At 42.4% G+C, this 18037-nt stretch overlaps 1 pseudogene; it reads left to right on the forward strand.

The window, feature by feature from the left end:
• Nucleotides 1-1173: 1173 nt before the first annotated feature.
• On the forward strand, nt 1174-1293 carry LOC145418357 (5S ribosomal RNA; annotated as a pseudogene).
• Nucleotides 1294-18037: the final 16744 nt, after the last annotated feature.

Genomic DNA, 18037 nt, shown 5'->3' on the forward strand with positions numbered 1-18037 from the left:
CACAGAATGCTTAGTTTATATTATTAATGATGTATTTTATTATGATGTACACTTATACAAGTGTGCATTATTGTAATCTTGCAGAAATATCAGAACTCACATAGTAATGCAACACGTGTGTACATATGTGTGTGTGAAAAGAGTGGAAAAGGTTGCTGGAGGTTTATAAGGAGGTACAGTACATGGTAATTTACTTAAGCAACGTTGGGTCTGGTTAGTACTTGGATGGGTGACCGCCTGGGAACACCAGATGCTGTTGGCATAACGTTCTCCCTACGTGTCAAGTGGGGTTGGTGGAGGATTAGTGCCCCTCCCTGTAAAACAATTAACTCTAAGCCCTTGGCCACCCCGTTTGGGATGCATGGCGTCTGGCAATGAATGAATGAATGAATAATCTACACAGTGCTTTAAGTGACACAGAAAGAAATATTTGAGGAGACTGCTGCCCACCAACAATCCTGCTTCAGTTAAGAGTAATATCTGCTGGTTAATGACACCTGGCAAGTGATGTTCTGTGGTTAAGGGATATTTACTGTAGTTTCATAAGGCAAAGAACTTATATATCTTATCACACTGCTTTGTAATGTTTCAAACACCATCCCTAACTCTGAGAACACATACAAAGATAGTTATGTACTCCAGTTTCAGTGGGTACAGAACTTCTCAGTACGTTCAGGTTTTCGTGTTGTAACGTTGGGTCTGGTTAGTACTTGGATGGGTGACCGCCTGGGAACACCAGATGCTGTTGGCATCCCTACGTGTCAAGTGGGGTTGGTGGAGGATTAGTGTCCCTCCCTGTAAAACAATTAACTCTAAGCCCTTGGCCACCCCGTTTGGGATACATGGCGTCTGGCAATGAATGAATGAATGAACATAGTTGTGCTTTCATCACTACAATCATCTCACAACACATGGGCACACTACCTATCTATGGCCAGATGCTCCAATCCTGTATGGGGTGGTTAAACAAACCTCCATGTTGCCATGTCGCTGCCCTCCTCTCACCTCACTCCCCTCTCTCTCATTTATCTCTCCACTCCATCCCTCCACCTCATCCTCAGTCTCCCCCCCTCCACCTTACTAACATACAATCTCCTTCTTAGTTTCTCACTCTTCATCCTCTCCACATGGCCAAACCACCTCAATGTATTTCACCTAATGTATTCCATCATAAATAATGGATATTACCACGTTGAGTACACCGCTTCCCGTCCGATCAGCGAAGTTAAGCAACGTTGGGTCTGGTTAGTACTTGGATGGGTGACCGCCTGGGAACACCAGATGCTGTTGGCATAACGTTCTCCCTACGTGTGAAGTGGGGTTGGTGGAGGATTAGTGCCCCTCCCTGTAGAACAATTAACTCTAAGCCCTTGACCACCCCGTTTGGGATACATGGCGTCTGGCAATGAATGAATGAATGTATTCCATCACAACCATATCCACACCACAACACTCCTTCACTTCCTCATTTGTCAGTCTGTCTCTCCATGTAACTCCACACACACACACACACACACACACACACACTACATACTTGTGGCTGGATTGTCATGCTGTGAACTTTTTTCATGGCACTGCACTAATTGGCAAGGCTTGGACACCTGATGAAGCCACAATTATGGCGGAATCCGATTAATTTTTAAATGAATCAAAGAATAATGAGTTTCTTCACCACAAGGAGGAGAGGAAACTTATTATGGGTAACCAGATGCTTTATACTGAGGTCATCAGCACCAGATCAGTGCAGCTGTTTGTTTAGATGCTGGAGTCACAGTTGTTTGGGAGCCAGGTTTGGGAAAGAAAAATGACAAAGCTCATAAATTGTCGTATTCAAACTCCGGATGTTTCCAAACTTTAGATGTTGGAATATTCGAGGATGCACTGTATTATTATTATTATTATTATTACTGTTATCATTACTACGTATCATTATTATTAGTATTTCTATCTATCTATTGCCAGACGCCTCAATCCCGTTTGAGGTGGCCACAAACAAATTGCCTACAAGTCGCCCTGTCCCCCGCCATTTCACTGCCCTGCTCCCAACTCACACCCCCCTCTCTCATATACCTCTCCACCCCATCCCTCCATCTCATCCTCGGCCTCCCCCTCCCTCTTCCCCCCTCCACCTCACTCGCATACACTCTCTTCGTCAGTCTTTCACCCTCCATCCTCTCCACATGGCCAAACCACCTCAGTGTGTTCCTCATAACGCTTCCTATCACATAGTATTTCATAACCGCAAAACCTGTGCTACAATTATTATTACTTGTATCATTGTTCATATTATTATTATTATTATTGTTACCAAAGACAAATGGCAACCCTTACAGCTTCATGGCATGTGGCTATAAACAGATAGGTGGATGGATTATTATTATTATTATTATTATCATTATCATCATCATCATCTGGACATCCTTTCCCACCCAAGGTCAGGGTGAGGAGTAGCAATGTCCAGACAGCCCAAATTTGCCCAATTCAATGGGCCACACTTCCATTCACTCACCATTCAAGCCCCCGGAATCCTGGCTCTATCGGATATGCCAAAAACATTCACCACGTTCTGTAGCTTCACATAAACGTATCCGACAGAGTCAATCCAGACGCTGCCACGTTAAAAAGGGGTGCCAAAAATTATTACCATCATTATCATTATTATTATTATAGCTCTGATCAGCTAGTCAGGTCAGGTGCGGGTAAGGGGATGGGTCTGTTATGATGTGGCAGGGGTAAACCAGTTCTGCTGTCGGGCCCTGCTGCGGATGTCACTGATTGCATTGCGCAGTTGACCCTTGTGCGGTGTGGTGCGGTGAGGATCTGTCCCTTCTCCCCTTTGGGGCTAAGATGCGAATGAATGTGTTTGAATGGATGAGTAAATGGGGAGTGTGTCGTCCTGTCTTGGCTACCTCCCTTTCCTTGGGGGAAGCAGCCTAGGTATATAGATAGATAGATAGATCATTATTCTAACAGCATACCTTCAGGACCTGCAGCTGGTTACTGATGGGTGTGGGGATGCATGTGCGGTAACAGTGGAGGGCGAGGCGGAGGGCGGCGGGACGGCATAGGTTAGAGGAGAGGTGTGTGGCCAGAGTGACGGCTGCGGTATCCTGCCCCACAACCTCACTCTCCAGGTGTAGGTAAAGCAGCAACATCCACTCATTCTGATAATACACCATCACCACCATCAGCATCATCACGTTATAGTGGAGTCATATCATCACCATCACCACATAGCAATGGATTCATATCATCATCATCATCATCATCAAGTAGCAATGGATTCATATCATCATCATCATCACCACATAGCAATGGATTCATATCATCATCATCGCCACATAGCAATGGATTCATATCATCACCATCATCATCATCAACATCAAGTAGCAATGGATTCATATCATCACTATCATCACCATCACCACATAGCAATGGATTCATATCATCACCATCATCATCATCAACATCAAGTAGCAATGGATTCATATCATCACTATCATCACCATCACCACATAGCAATGGATTCATATCATCACCATCGCCACATAGCAATGGATTCATATCATCACCATCGCCACATAGCAATGGATTCATATCATCACCATCACCACATAGCAATGGATTCATATCATCACCATCGCCACATAGCAATGGATTCATATCATCACCATCACCACATAGCAATGGATTCATATCATCATCATCATCACCATCACCACATAGCAATGGATTCATATCATCACCATCACCACATAGCAATGGATTCATATCATCATCATCATCAAGTAGCAATGGATTCATATCATCATCATCACCACATAGCAAAGGATTCATATCATCACCATCGCCACATAGCAATGGATTCATATCATCATCATCACATAGCAACAGATTCATATTATCATCATCATATATCATCAATGTCATCATCTTCATCATCCACATCATCAACAGGGTGCAACTGATTCACATCATCATCAGTCATCACTCATCTTCATCACCCACATCATCAACAGGTAGCAATGAATTCATATCACCATCCATCATCATCATCAATACCTCTTTTCCCAGCCTTGCATGGGGTGAACTCAGGTCCAGGGCCAGAAGAACCTGACAGGAGAAACTAATCCAATCCAACCCAACTGAATCAACCACACCATCCACTCACCAAATGCACCAGAAATCAGACATACATCCATTAGGAATACCATAAAAAAGCAATCCTCATTATAATCTATCTATCTATTGCCAGACGCCTCAATCCCATAAGGGGTGGCCATGAAAAAATCGCGTCCACATCACCCTGTCCCCCGCCATTTCACTGCCCTGCTCCCAATTCACACCCCCCTCTCTCATATACCTCTCCACTCCATTCCTCCATATCATCCTTGGCCTCCCCCTCCCTCTCTCTCCCTCCACCTCACTCACATACACTCTTTTCGTCAGTCTTTCACCCTCCATCCTCTCCACATGGCCAAACCACCTCAGTGTGTCCCTCACAATGCTTCCTATCACATCCACATCCACACCACAACGCTCCTTTATATCCTCATTGGTCAGCCTGTCTCTCCATGTGACTCCACAGGCTCCTCTTAAATAACTCATTTCCACTGCTCTCACTCTTGACTTGTGTCCTTCCAACAACGTCCAAGCTTCACTTCCGTACGTTAGAGTTGGTATCACAATACTGTCATGTAGTAACTTTTTCACTTCCATGCTCACTTCCCTGTTTCTTATCACTGCTTTCAAGGAACCAGCAACCTTTCTTCCCTGCTGTACCCTTTCAAGCACTTCACCCTCCAAACCTCCATCCTTACTCATCACACTACCCAAGTACTGAAACGTACTCACATTTTCCAATTCCTCACCATCCAACCTCGCTGTACAATCACTGACTTCACCTCTCTCAAAGACCATCACTTTACTCTTCCCTACATTCACCTTTAGATTCCGTTTCTTACACACTCTCTCAAACTCATCCACCAAGCCTTGCAGCTCCCCTTCGTCTTCACTTAACAACACAGGTATCATCTGCAAACAACAGTACAGGGAGTTTCCAAACACCATCCTCTCTCACCAGGGCCACTCCAACATCCACTACCCTACCTTGTATCTCTTTTATTACCCCATCCATGTACAGATTGAACAACCACGGAGACATGACACATCCCTGTTTCAACCCAACTTTCAAAGAGAAAAATTCACTCAGTTCACCATCCACACGCACTGCAGCCTTAGCACCATCATACATACTCTTCACAGCATTCAACACCTTCCCATCTACTCCATATATTCTACTACTACTACTAATAATAATAACAGAGTGATTCGATTAATACTACTACTAATACTACTACAACAACAACAGAGTGGCTCACTGGTTCCTTCAGCTGTGAGAGGCTGTGCTTGAGTCGTATGTAGATTTTTCGAGCTTGTTGCATCTCCTTGGCCCTGTCTGCCTCTTCACCATCACCTGTGGGTTGGTCTGAAATATTAAACAAATGAATAATAATCCATCCATATCCAATCCTTCATCCAATCCTACATTGCCCCATGAGGAGCGTAGGAGCCCGGGGCTAGGCAAGTTGGTGCTGACATTTAAGATGAGAGTGAGTAAATAATAATAATAATAATAATAATAATAATAATGATGGATAATAATAATAATAATAATAATAATAATGATGGATAATAATAATAATAATAATAATAATAATAATAATAATGATGGATAATAATAATAATAATAATAATAATAATGATGGATAATAATAATAATAATAATAATGATGGATAATAATAATAATAATACTGTAATTATAATAATAATCATCATCATCATCCGGACCTCCTTTCCCACCCTAGGGCAGGGTAAGGAGTAGCATTATAATATAATAATAATAATAATAATAACAAAAATTTTTATAATCACCATCAAAGAAGTGTGTGGCAATCATGGGGGTGCTTGTGTAACAGGAAAAGTGTATGGTAGGATACTTATTGACAGAGTTAGGGAAATAACAGAGGAATTAGTTGGAGAAGAACAGGGAGGCTTTAGGAAGGGAAGAGGTTGTGTAGATCAGATATTCATTCTTAGATCTTTAGTGGAAACGTTTCTAGAGAAGGGGAAGAAGTTGCATGCGGCTTTCATGGATTTGGAGAAAGCATATGACAGGGTGGATAGACAAGGATTGTGGAAAGTGTTAAGAATATATGGAGTAGATGGGAAGTTGTTGAATGCTGTGAAGAGTATGTACGATGGTGCGAAGGCTGCAGTGCGTGTGGATGGTGAACTAAGTGAATTTTTCTCTTTGAAGGTTGGGTTGAAACAGGGATGGGTCATGTCACCATGGTCTCTAGCAGTCTCTCTACACAGTCCCTTATCTCTGAGGTCACACTGTATGACCTCGTTCCAGGTGTCTTTCAGTCACCTCTCATAATTCAACAGTAAAGAATCCCTGCACTGAAGAGGTTATGGAAGGTTGCATCTAACCCTCCAGTTCACTTACTACTACAAGCAGTGGTAGTTGTGACCCAGGTTCATCTGAACAAGAACCCAGTGAACTACAGGCTCAAGTAGCTTAGTTATAACAATGCCACCACCTGATGGGATCCCTCTCCACATGACAAGGTAAATACTGCCCACCTGAAGGACTGGTCTGTGACGATGACATCCAGCGTTGGTACATCAGGTAACTGACTCTGGTTTCGTTGATGCTGGTGACACGTGTCTCACCCACCCACCCGCAGGTTAGACTACTGGCTGACACACCATCCAACAGCTGCACAATGACAAAGTATTATTATAATCATCATCATCATCACAAGAGTAAAAATTATAAAAACATAATACAGTACTAATAATAATAACAATCATTATCATCATCTTGACCTCTTTTACACATACATGCATACAGATACACACATACACACACACACACACACACACACACACACACACACACACACACACACACACACACACAAAGCTCCACCACATACCATTAACAAGGTGTGTGTGTGTGTGTGTGTGTGTGTGTGTGTGTGTGTCAGTCCAACACCTCTCCATAGTCACACCAAGATCACACATCCTTCCATGCCTGTTGCTTCAATGTGTTACCTATGCTCTTCGATTTGCCTTACAATCAAATTTTATGGAGGGCTGATTTGACTAGTAACCAAGGAGACTCATTCCCACCTAATAACACAGGATTACTGAATTTCCTAGAGCCACAACCTAGTATTCAATCTGTGAGTGGCCCAGGTGCATCAGACAACTACAAACCAACTAGTGCAACCAAGGATGCTGTTTCTTACTTCATAACTAACACTGACTGAAGTTTCTCCAACCATGACTTAGTGTTCAAACTGTGGGAGTGGCCCAGAAACCAACACTACTAACCAAGGAGCTGACCCAGTTCCCTTAGATGAAAGCCACATACCTTTAACACATTGTCAGTGTCGGTGTCGCTGTATGTAATGGGTGGGGGCAGTGAGTCCAGCACCACCTCTTCCATAGACACACCAAGTTCACACACGTCCTTCCACACCTGACGCCGCAACGTGTCTGGCACGCTGCCTGCCCTGCGACACACTATATCCAACACCTGGCGAAATGTACGTAAGGCACAGGGTTGGAAAAAAGCGTGTCATACATGATTTATGACAAGACAGTGATTTAAATCAGCCATAAACGTCATAAATGTCACAGATATATCGTCCCAAATTTCCAAAAATATGTATCAGATTGTGTACATTTGAAAAACTATGAACATTTACCAGTATATAAAGCTGTATTTCAGGCTGACCCACAATACAATAGCTACCTTCAAAATGTCTGATACGGACATATAAAGACTCATGTCATGTACTTTAGTTTGCTTTTACTTGGCATGTGAAGAGAATGGGGAATGAAAGACTGACTAAGAGGGTGTATGTAGGTGAGGTGGAGGGAGGGAGAGGGAGAGGTAGACCGAGGATGAGGTGGAGGGATGGAGTTGAGAGGTATATGAGGGAGGGGGGAGTGAGTTGGGGGGAGGGTAGTCAAATGGTGGGTGACAGAGCAACTTGGAGGCGTTTTGTCTGTGGCCACCCTTTGCGGGATTAGGGCGTCGGGCTATAGATAGATAGATAGATAGATTTTACTTGGCCAAGAATTCAGTGCACTGTGACAGATATAAATGAAACTAAACCATACAATCATACATGCATAAGTTATAATGGCTGCTCCTTAAAAGATAAAATTAAATAATATCTCTGATTTGATAGAACAGTGATAAAAAACTATATATTTTTTGTAGTCTTAATAAATTATACATTTTATAATTCTCCATTCTTGCTGAAACTAAAATTTTATCATTATTCCTGAAGATTTTAAATAAAAAGAATAAACGTTTGAATGTAGGGTATTGAACTGTAACATATTTCTTAACTTTTATTCAAGAACATTTTTCCTTTTAATAACTACAATGATCAACTGTAACTGGTTTGTTATGTTTATGTAAGTTTTCATGTTCATCCTATTAGGCCTATTGTATAGGTAAAAACTATATAATATATTAATATATAAGAAATAAACATATGCTAGGCAATGCATTTATTTTGGGAGAAAATGAGTAAATAAAACTTTGTGATATTATGCATGTAATATTCTTTATATTTATGACATTTATGACATGAAAATAGTGTCAAAAATACTGATTTAAAGCATGATTTAAATCAGTTTTAAATCACTTGATTTAAATCATGGCCACCCTAGTAAGGCATAAACATCATCAGACGTCTTATATTTCCAGCTGACATTAAAACAAGAGTAGGTGGGTGGCTGCCGTCATCCACGGAGGTGCTGGTATTACCATGGCAGTGATGTGGGACCAAGGCCCAGTAGCACGCCTTGCACAACACCCCCAGGTGGGGAACTCAACCATATTTACCAAGTAGTCAAAGTCCAGGGTGAGACTACTGTCATCCATAGCTGTCTCTCATACACAGCTCATCCTCTTGGGGACTATGTCTCCTCCATTTTCCCTGCCTCCTGCCATGTGGAAAGACCTTGTTCTAACCCTGGCCAGCCACTGTCTGCCGCAGGAAGACAGCTGCTTGCTTGTGGTTGCTGGGTCTGCTCAGCCTGCCACATCAAGGTAGAGCAACAGTACAGCAGGTTAAGTACCTTCCATATGCAGTTGAAAGGAAGATGTGCTGGTGGGTGTAGGATGAAGCAGGGCAATAAGGCGGCTGCGTCCTCCCATCGCTGCTGTGAAATGGCCCCATGCAGCTCACTCAAAATGCTTCCCAATCCCCTATCATTACTTTTTCCTGTAATAATAATAATAATAATAATAATAATAATAATAATAATAATCAAAGGTGAGCGAAGTGAGTGCAAGAAGTAGCGTGGCATAAGTCTATTCAGTGCTGTAGGGAAGGTATATGGAAGTATTATTATAGACAAAGTGAGAGAGATATCAGAAGTCCTAGTTAGTGATGAGCATGGTGGATTTAGGAGTGACAGAGGATGTGTGGATCAAATATCTGCAGTGAGACAGATAGCAGAGAAGGCTTGTGAGAAGGACCATAAGGTGTTTATGGCATTCATGGATCTGGAAAAAGCATACGACAAAGTAGACAGGATTATGGAATGTTTTGCGGTGTAGATGGTAATCTGTTAGGTGCCGTCAGGAGTTTTTATGATGGTAGTGAAGCAAGCGTAAGAGTTAATGGGCATCTAAGTGAATGGTTCACCATCAATGTGGGCATGAGACAAGGTTGTGTGATGTCCCCATGGCTGTTCAACATATATATGGATGGGGTGAAGAGAGAAGTAAAAACACGAGTAATGGAGAGAGGGATGGCGATGGTATTGAATGGTGATGGATGGAATATCTCAAATTTGTTGTATGGTGATGATGCAGAGCCACCTGCAAGTACCGGACAAAGACTTGGTAGGTTAGTGCGGAGTTTTGTTGATGTCTGTGAGCGTCGTGCCTTGAGAGTAAATGTAGAAAACAGTAAAGTGATGGTATTCAAGAAAAAGGTTGACTCGTGAAAGAAGAGAGACTGGAATTGGTGAGAGAGTTCAAATACCTGGGGTACAGTGACAGAAACAAGAGGAAAATATGCAAAAGAAGTGGGAAGTAGAGTGACAAGAGGAAGGAAGGCAGCTGGTGCAATGAAGGCCTTGATAAGAAACAGAGGCTTGAGTGTTGCAGCTGCACGAGGCTTACATGAGGGAGTGTTAGTGCCAACTTTAACATATGGATGTGAGACTATGGTGTGGCATGAAAATGAAAAGTCAAGAGTGAGAGCAGTGGAGATGGGACTGCTGAGGAATGTATGTGGAGTACAGAGCGTGGATAGGATACGAAATAATGTGATTCGTGAAAGATGTGGAGTGAGGAAGTCTGTGGACACCAGAATCGAAGAGAGTGTACTGAGATGGTATGGTCATGTGGAGAGAATGGATGACAATAGAGTGTTGAAAAAAGTATATCTGAGCGAATCTGAAGGAGGGAGGAGGCGAGGTAGGCCAAGGAGAAGGTGAAGGGATATGGTGGATGAGTGTGTGAGGAAGAGAGGTATGGAAGTCGATGAGGCTAGGGAACTGACAAGAGATCGAGCTGGCTGGATGAATGTTGTGAGAAGAAGCACATGATCAGGGATTTGGCACCTCTTATTAACGTGACAGCGTCCGGACTGACTCTATCGGATATGTTTATGCGATGCTACAGAATGTGGTGAAAGTTTTTGGTGTATCAGAAAAAGCCAGGATTCCAGGGGCTTGAATGATGAGTGAATGGATGTGTGACCCATTTGACTGGGAAAACTTAAGCTGTCTGGACACTGCTACTCCTCACCCTGCCCTAGGGTGGGAAAGTAGGCCCGGATGATGATGATGATGACGAAGATAATAATAATAATAATAATAATAAATCTATAGCTGGCCTTAAACTCACAAGGGGTGGGCACAAACAATCACCACCATGTCACATTGTCCTCTGCCATTTGGCTGCCCTCCTTCCAACTTACACACCTACCTCTCATACACCTCTCCATCCCCATCCCACTGCCTCATTCTTGGCCTCCCCCACCCCACTTGTACCACACTCACATAGAGTCTCTCGCTCTCCATCCTCTCCACACGACCAGACTATCATAAAGTAATTCTAATGTTTAATTACACTGCCACATCAACAAGATAAGGCAATAAAGAATTAAATATGCACAGATGACTTGCTAGAAGATAGAGTATTATTTTAAACTGATGACTTGCTAGAAGATAGAGTATTATTTTAAACTGATGACTTGCTAGAAGATATAGTTTTATTTTAAACTGATGACTTGCTACAATATAGAGTATTATTTTAAACTGATGACTTGCTAGAAGATAGAGTTTTATTTTAAACTGATGACTTGCTAGAAAATAGAGTATTATTTTAAACTGATGACTTGCTAGAAAATAGAGTATTATTTTAAACTGATGACTTGCTAGAAAATAGAGTATTATTTTAAACTGATGACTTGCTAGAAAATAGAGTATTATTTTAAACTGATGACTTGCTAGAAAATAGAGTCATATTTTAAACTGATGACTTGCTAGAAAATAGAGTATTATTTTAAACTGATGACTTGCTAGAAGATAGAGTATTATTTTAAACTGATGACTTGCTAGAAAATAGAGTATTATTTTAAACTGATGACTTGCTAGAAGATAGAGTTTTATTTTAAACTGATGACTTGCTAGAAGATAGAGTATTATTTTAAACTGATGACTTGCTAGAAGATAGAGTATTATTTTAAACTGACGCAATCACATAAATAGTATGAAACTAGATACGACAAGAAAATGAGAACAGAGTAATGGAAAACTTCAATCACACAGAATAGCAGATTTAGAAAATTTCACAAATATGAAATAATAAGCAATAATTTGAAAAGGTATATGCAGATACTTCAACTAAATTATTCATTTACAATAATGCAGTAACATGAAGCTACCATCATACGGAAAACCACACTAACAGAATTTTTTTGTCTAGAAAATAACAAGAATTGATTAAATTGGTACATTCTTCTAGCAGCAGCCTTGTGCATCCCCTCAGTGAACCCAGATAAATATAGTAGACTCTCAATTATGTCGTCGCAATATCCGGCCCAATGCAACATCTGGTGCTGCTGACTTGGCTCTTTTAAACCAACATCCAGTGCCAAAACGGGACATAACCAGCATTTCTGTACAATACCTGGCGTCGAGGTGTATCAATTGGATCATAAACAGTAGCTAACTGGTGCTTAGTGACTGTATTTTATCATTACTTTATTCTATCAATCTATCTATTGCCAGACGCCTCAATCCTGTTTGGGGTGGCCACAAACAAATCGCCTCCAAGTCGCCCTGTCCCCTGCCATTTCACTGCCCTGCTCCCAACTCACACCCCCCTTTCTCATATACCTCTCAACCCCATCCCTCCATCTCATCCTTGGCCTCCCCCTCCCTCTTCCCCCCTCCACCTCACTCACATACACTCTTCGTCAGTCTTTCACCCTCCATCCTCTCCACATGGCCAAACCACCTCAGTGTGTTCCTCATAACACTTCCTATCACATCCACATCCACACCACAACGCTCCTTTATATCCTCATTCGTCAGCCTGTCTCTCCATGTGACTCCACAGGCTCCTCTTAAATAACTCATTTCCACTGCTCTCACTCTTGCTTAATTCTCATCTCTTACTCATGGGAAAGTTTTTAGGATAGAAGGTTGAGATGGATAATAAGGCAATATCCGGCTCAGTGCCAAATATTGAGCTGAAGGGGGGTACTATGCAATATCCAGTGTTTTGCAATATCAGGCATAGGGCTTAGCTGAATTACGCCAGATAGCTAAGAGTTTACTGTACTGTAATTCCTAACTTGACACACTTCAGGTGCTGGTGAGGGATGCCTTCATGCAGTGGCACTGATATGACTGGGTGGCTCCACTGCCCAGTTATATAAACATCCCTCAGTTCCTTTCCTATCCCCTGTAAGGAGGATGGGGGACTGCAGCAGGAGGACAACTTCAGCCAGCAGTCTACCGGGTTCACATTTCAGATGAACCTCAAGCTATCAATACCACCACTACAGCCTTGAATATGATGGTTTAATATCTGAGGAACTTTATCTTGCTGGAACACAACTCCATATAACAATATTCACTTCCACATGGCAGTTTATTGACCCCATCTATAGTGTTATGTCAGGAAATAATGGCGTCAGTCAGTCCTCTATTGTATACTTACTGGCATCTGTCATGTTGAACCTTGGCCTGGGAAAAGATGATCTGCCTGAAAAAAATAATAACAACACTAATGAGTAAATAAAAAATTGAAAATCAGTGAATAAATCAATAAATTACACCAACTGATTACCCAAGCATCCATCAGCCAATCCTTCACTGTCCCATCTGGAGTCTAAGGCTTGGCTCCTCAGTGTTAACATTTAAAGCAAGTGAAAAAGTTACTACATGACAGTATTGTGATACCAACTCTAACGTACGGAAGTGAAGCTTGGACGTTGTTGGAAGGACACAAGTCAAGAGTGAGAGTAGTGGAAATGAGTTATTTAAGAGGAGCCTGTGGAGTCACATGGAGAGACAGGCTGACGAATGAGGATATAAAGGAGCGTTGTGGTGTGGATGTGGATGTGATAGGAAGTGTTATGAGGAACACACTGAGGTGGTTTGGCCATGTGGAGAGGATGGAGGGTGAAAGACTGACAAAGAGAGTGTATGTAAGTGAGGTGGAGGGGAGAAGAGGGAGGGGGAGGCCGAGGATGAGATGGAGGGATGGGGTGGAGAGGTATATGAGAGAGGGGGGTGTGAGTCGGGAGCAGGGCAGTGAAATGGCGGGGGACAGGGCGACTTGGAGGCGATTTGTTTGTGGCCACCCCAAACGGGATTGAGGCGTCTGGCAGTAGATAGAGTAGACAGATAGTGACTAGCTTCCCTCAACCCCGAGTGGCAAATGTGAGCAACTAACTCCAATCAGCCCTTGGACGTAAACCCTTGCAGGCCAATTCCAGCTGGAGTGTCTTAACCCACTAGACCACTGGGTTTGCACTGACATTCAGTAGTTAACAAAGAACACAAATTCATGCATAAGCACTTTCGTATAACTTTGTACCTAACTCCATTAATTTTTTTGTTTTAATGCACTAAAATTCTCTTCTATCTATCTATTGCCAGACGTCTCAATTCCGTAAGGGGTGGCCACAAACAAATCCCCTCCTTGTTGCCCTGTCCCCCCACCATTTCACTGCCCTGCTCCCAGCCCACACCCCCCCTCTCTCATATACCTCTCCACTCCATCCCTCCGTCTCATCCTTGGCCTCCCTCTCCCCCCCCCCTCTCCACCTCACTCACATACACTCTCCTCATCAGTCTCTCACTCTCCATCCTCTCCAGTAAATTTGCATTGTTTAAATAACCAAACCTAACCTAACCATTTTTTTTTTTTTTTTTTTTTTTTTTTTTATGCGAGGAAGAAGGAACCAAAGGCCATGGCCTGCAGTAACAGTTCCCTCCAAGAGAAAAACAAAATACAAGAGAGAGCCAAATTGAAGATCCGATCATTTTGAGATGCCTGGACACACTGCGTTTGAAAGACTGGAGATCATAGGCAGCAGGAAATACAGACAGAGGGAGACAGTTCCAGAGCTGACCTGTTGCATAAATGAAAGACTGGGAGTAACGGTTAACTCTAGTCTGTTTACATTAATCTAACTGACCTAAGCTATACTCCTTTTGCTGTAACTGGGCACAAAATGCATCTCTCTCCATCTTGACTGCTGAACCACCCAGTACTGCTAAAGAAGTGCTACCATATTAAAAGGATGCACAGCCACAGTACTGTCTTATTCTGCTATTACGGTAAGCTAATGGAAATAAGCTGCAAAAGGATAATAAGGTCGACCTAATTAAAATCTATCTATTGCCAGATGCCTCAATCCCGTTCGGGGTGGCCACAAACAAATTGCCTCCACGTCGCCCTGTCCCCCGCCATTTCACTGCCCTGCTCCCAACTCACACCCCCCTCTCTCTAATTAAAATCAATGAAGTATAATCTGGTCAACCTATAATAACCTAACTGATCTAGCCCAACCTAATCCTGGGCTGTGACTGTCAAAACCTATCCATCTATCTGTAGCCTGACGCCCTAATCCCACAAAGGGTGGACGCAGATAAAACCCCTCCAAGTCGCTCTGTCACCCACCATTTGACTGCCCTCCCCCCAGCTCACTCCCCCATACCTCATATACCTCTCAACTCCATCCCTCCACCTCATCCTCAGTCTCCCTCTCCCTCCACTTCACCTACATACACCCTCTTAGTCAGTCTTTCATTCTCCGTTCTCACCACATGTCAAAACCTGCAGCAATAATACATGTCCATGGCTACTTTTCTGATCTGCCAGCCATTGGACTTAAATTAGGACAAATGTTCCTACTGAACAGATTATAATACACCGCCTTCATAAATACAATCCTTTGCAGCAGCTCTCCTTAACAGAGTAACACTGGCTGGTGATGGGAAAACAAATATTTGGTCTTGATGGAGAAGTGGTGCACCATAAACTAAAAGATATCTCATATTTATGAATATTTCTTAAGCTATGAATCTTTAAAACGCTTACTTTGGGGCTAAGATGCGAATGAATGTGTTTGAATGGATGAGTAAATGGGGAGTGTGTCGTCCTGTCTCGGCTACCTCCCTTTCCTTGGGGGAGGCAGCCTAGGTATATAGATAGACTACAGTATATCTATCTATCTATCTATTGCCCGACGCCTCAATCCCATTTGGGGTGGCCACAAGCAAATCGCCTCCAAGTCGCCCTGTCCCCCGCCATTTCACTGCCCTGCTCCCAACTCACACCCCCCTCTCTCATATACCTCTCCACCCCATCCCTCCATCTCATCCTCGGCCTCCCCCTCCCTCTTCCCCCCTCCAGTATATACTCTACGTTAATCTATGAAAAAAGGTAAACAATCTTGTCAATACTTCATGTCAGTAGAATATTTTGAAATACAGTACCACTCAGGTATCTTAAAAAGTTTGATAATATTCAATGACATCACTGCTCTCTTATGTTAAAATCTGAGAACCGCAAAACAGCCCCCATCACATAATGGTCCCCAGTCACTGCAGCAGATAGTAGTTGGTATGATTTTATCTGCAGGAGATCCCTAACCCCTTACAGTTCAGCTGATGGCCAGGCAGGTCTAGAGTCAATTACACGGAGAATCTGATTAGTAACCAAGGAAACATTCCTTCCTCATAATAAAGGAATCAGTATCACCAAAGGGCCATCAAACTGTAGGCAACCAATATTTAGTTTTCAAGACAGAAAGTTAGTTTTCAAGTTCTGTCAAACAAATACAAACCAACACAGTAACCGAGACTCATTAAGAACATAAAAATATAAGAAGTGAGGATAACTGCAGTGAGTCACCTGACCCAGGGTCGGTAACTCCTACATGAGTCTGTCTAAACTACCATACTCGTACTCACCTGGTTTACTCACCATACTACCAGCAGAATACAACAAAGATGAAGAATAGCACAGAAGAAGGCTCTACCCCACCCACCAAACCCTCCAACCAAAACCAGCTGGAAAAATTAAGGAGTTCCATGCAGTATAGAAAAACTGGTATGGACATTTTAAAGGAAAATATGACAGGAGAAAAGAGACTACTGTACTGAAACTTGAAGAGAAAAAAGAATAAACTATTACTGGTCATCAGATTTGCTTATATCCTACTCTTCTGTCATATGCTTATCAAGCCAATGCCTGACACTCAATGGAAGAGTTCCCAGTTCCTCCCATATAAAAAAGGTTCATCTACTTTGACGCAAATACAAATTAGCAGTCAGTAACAGCTGACCAGTTCCATCAGATGAAAACAATTCGACTTAAAAAACATAAAGCCGATAAAAGGGGTATCTAACAGTGACAAATAATACATGTCCGGGAATTAATTATATTCAACAAGTACACATTCTCCTTCACGTTCTGTAGCAGCTCACACTCATGCAGTAACTCTGAGAACAAAGTACCTCACATAACAGTTGATTCTCTTTCGTTCTCCTCTTCTTGCTATTGTAACTGGTGATTTATAAGAGCTTCAGGCAGGAAACACAGATCTCCTCTATTAAATTCTTCTTTGTCGCTGCCCCGCCAGGACCCTCACCTACCATGTTGCTTCATTATACTAAATACCGCCCCTCACCCTCTCTCGATGGGCTGTGAATAAAAATAATAATAATAATAATAATAAAGTATTTCTGCAGAAGAGTACAAATAAACTAAGGTTCTGTAAAATATTTATTGTTATATGGGATAGTATGGATTCAATTAATGTAGATAGTAATACACCATTAGCTATAAACTATTGACTTAGCTCTATCTGTTACACCGCCTAATTTAACTCATTGTACGAGAGGGCGAACAGTTTATTTCTTTACTTCAGCTGTAAAGGTACACAGAGTACACAAGATTAGATCAGATGGTATTCTTCCAGTATTGCCTTTGAATCAGCATTGGGCTGTCCGATGTCCAGTTTCTTTCTTTTCACCTTTTGACGTTGATATTGTTTTTCTCAGTGTTCTAAGATGCGTTTTCTATAGTTCAATATTTCACGGCATTTCTTACAGCGTTAGAGTTTGAATTCGCGCGGGAAGTTTCCCCGCCACCTCCCGCGCCAGGGGCTTGGCGGGAAGTCTGACTCAAGCGGCCAGTTCGCCCTAGAGACAGGACTCGCCCTTGCCTGTACCCATTAGGATAAATCTCAAGCTGGCTTCGCTGTTTCCATCTCCCTCCTGGTTCTCACCCCAACAGATAGATTTTTTTTTTTTTTTCCATGCAGACTACAGTAGGAGGCGGTGGGTCTCGCCCCACGCCTTCTTTAGCAGTCATAGTTACTGTATATACAATCAGTGGTTATGTAAGTGAAAAAGGATATCTGAAAACAAGCCATTCTACTACTTCAGTCAGTTCAGGCG

This window comes from Coenobita brevimanus, chromosome 113 (genome assembly GCF_032717465.1).
Source record: "Coenobita brevimanus isolate Jiangsu-jjx chromosome 113, ASM3271746v2, whole genome shotgun sequence".
Taxonomy (NCBI): domain Eukaryota; kingdom Metazoa; phylum Arthropoda; class Malacostraca; order Decapoda; family Coenobitidae; genus Coenobita; species Coenobita brevimanus.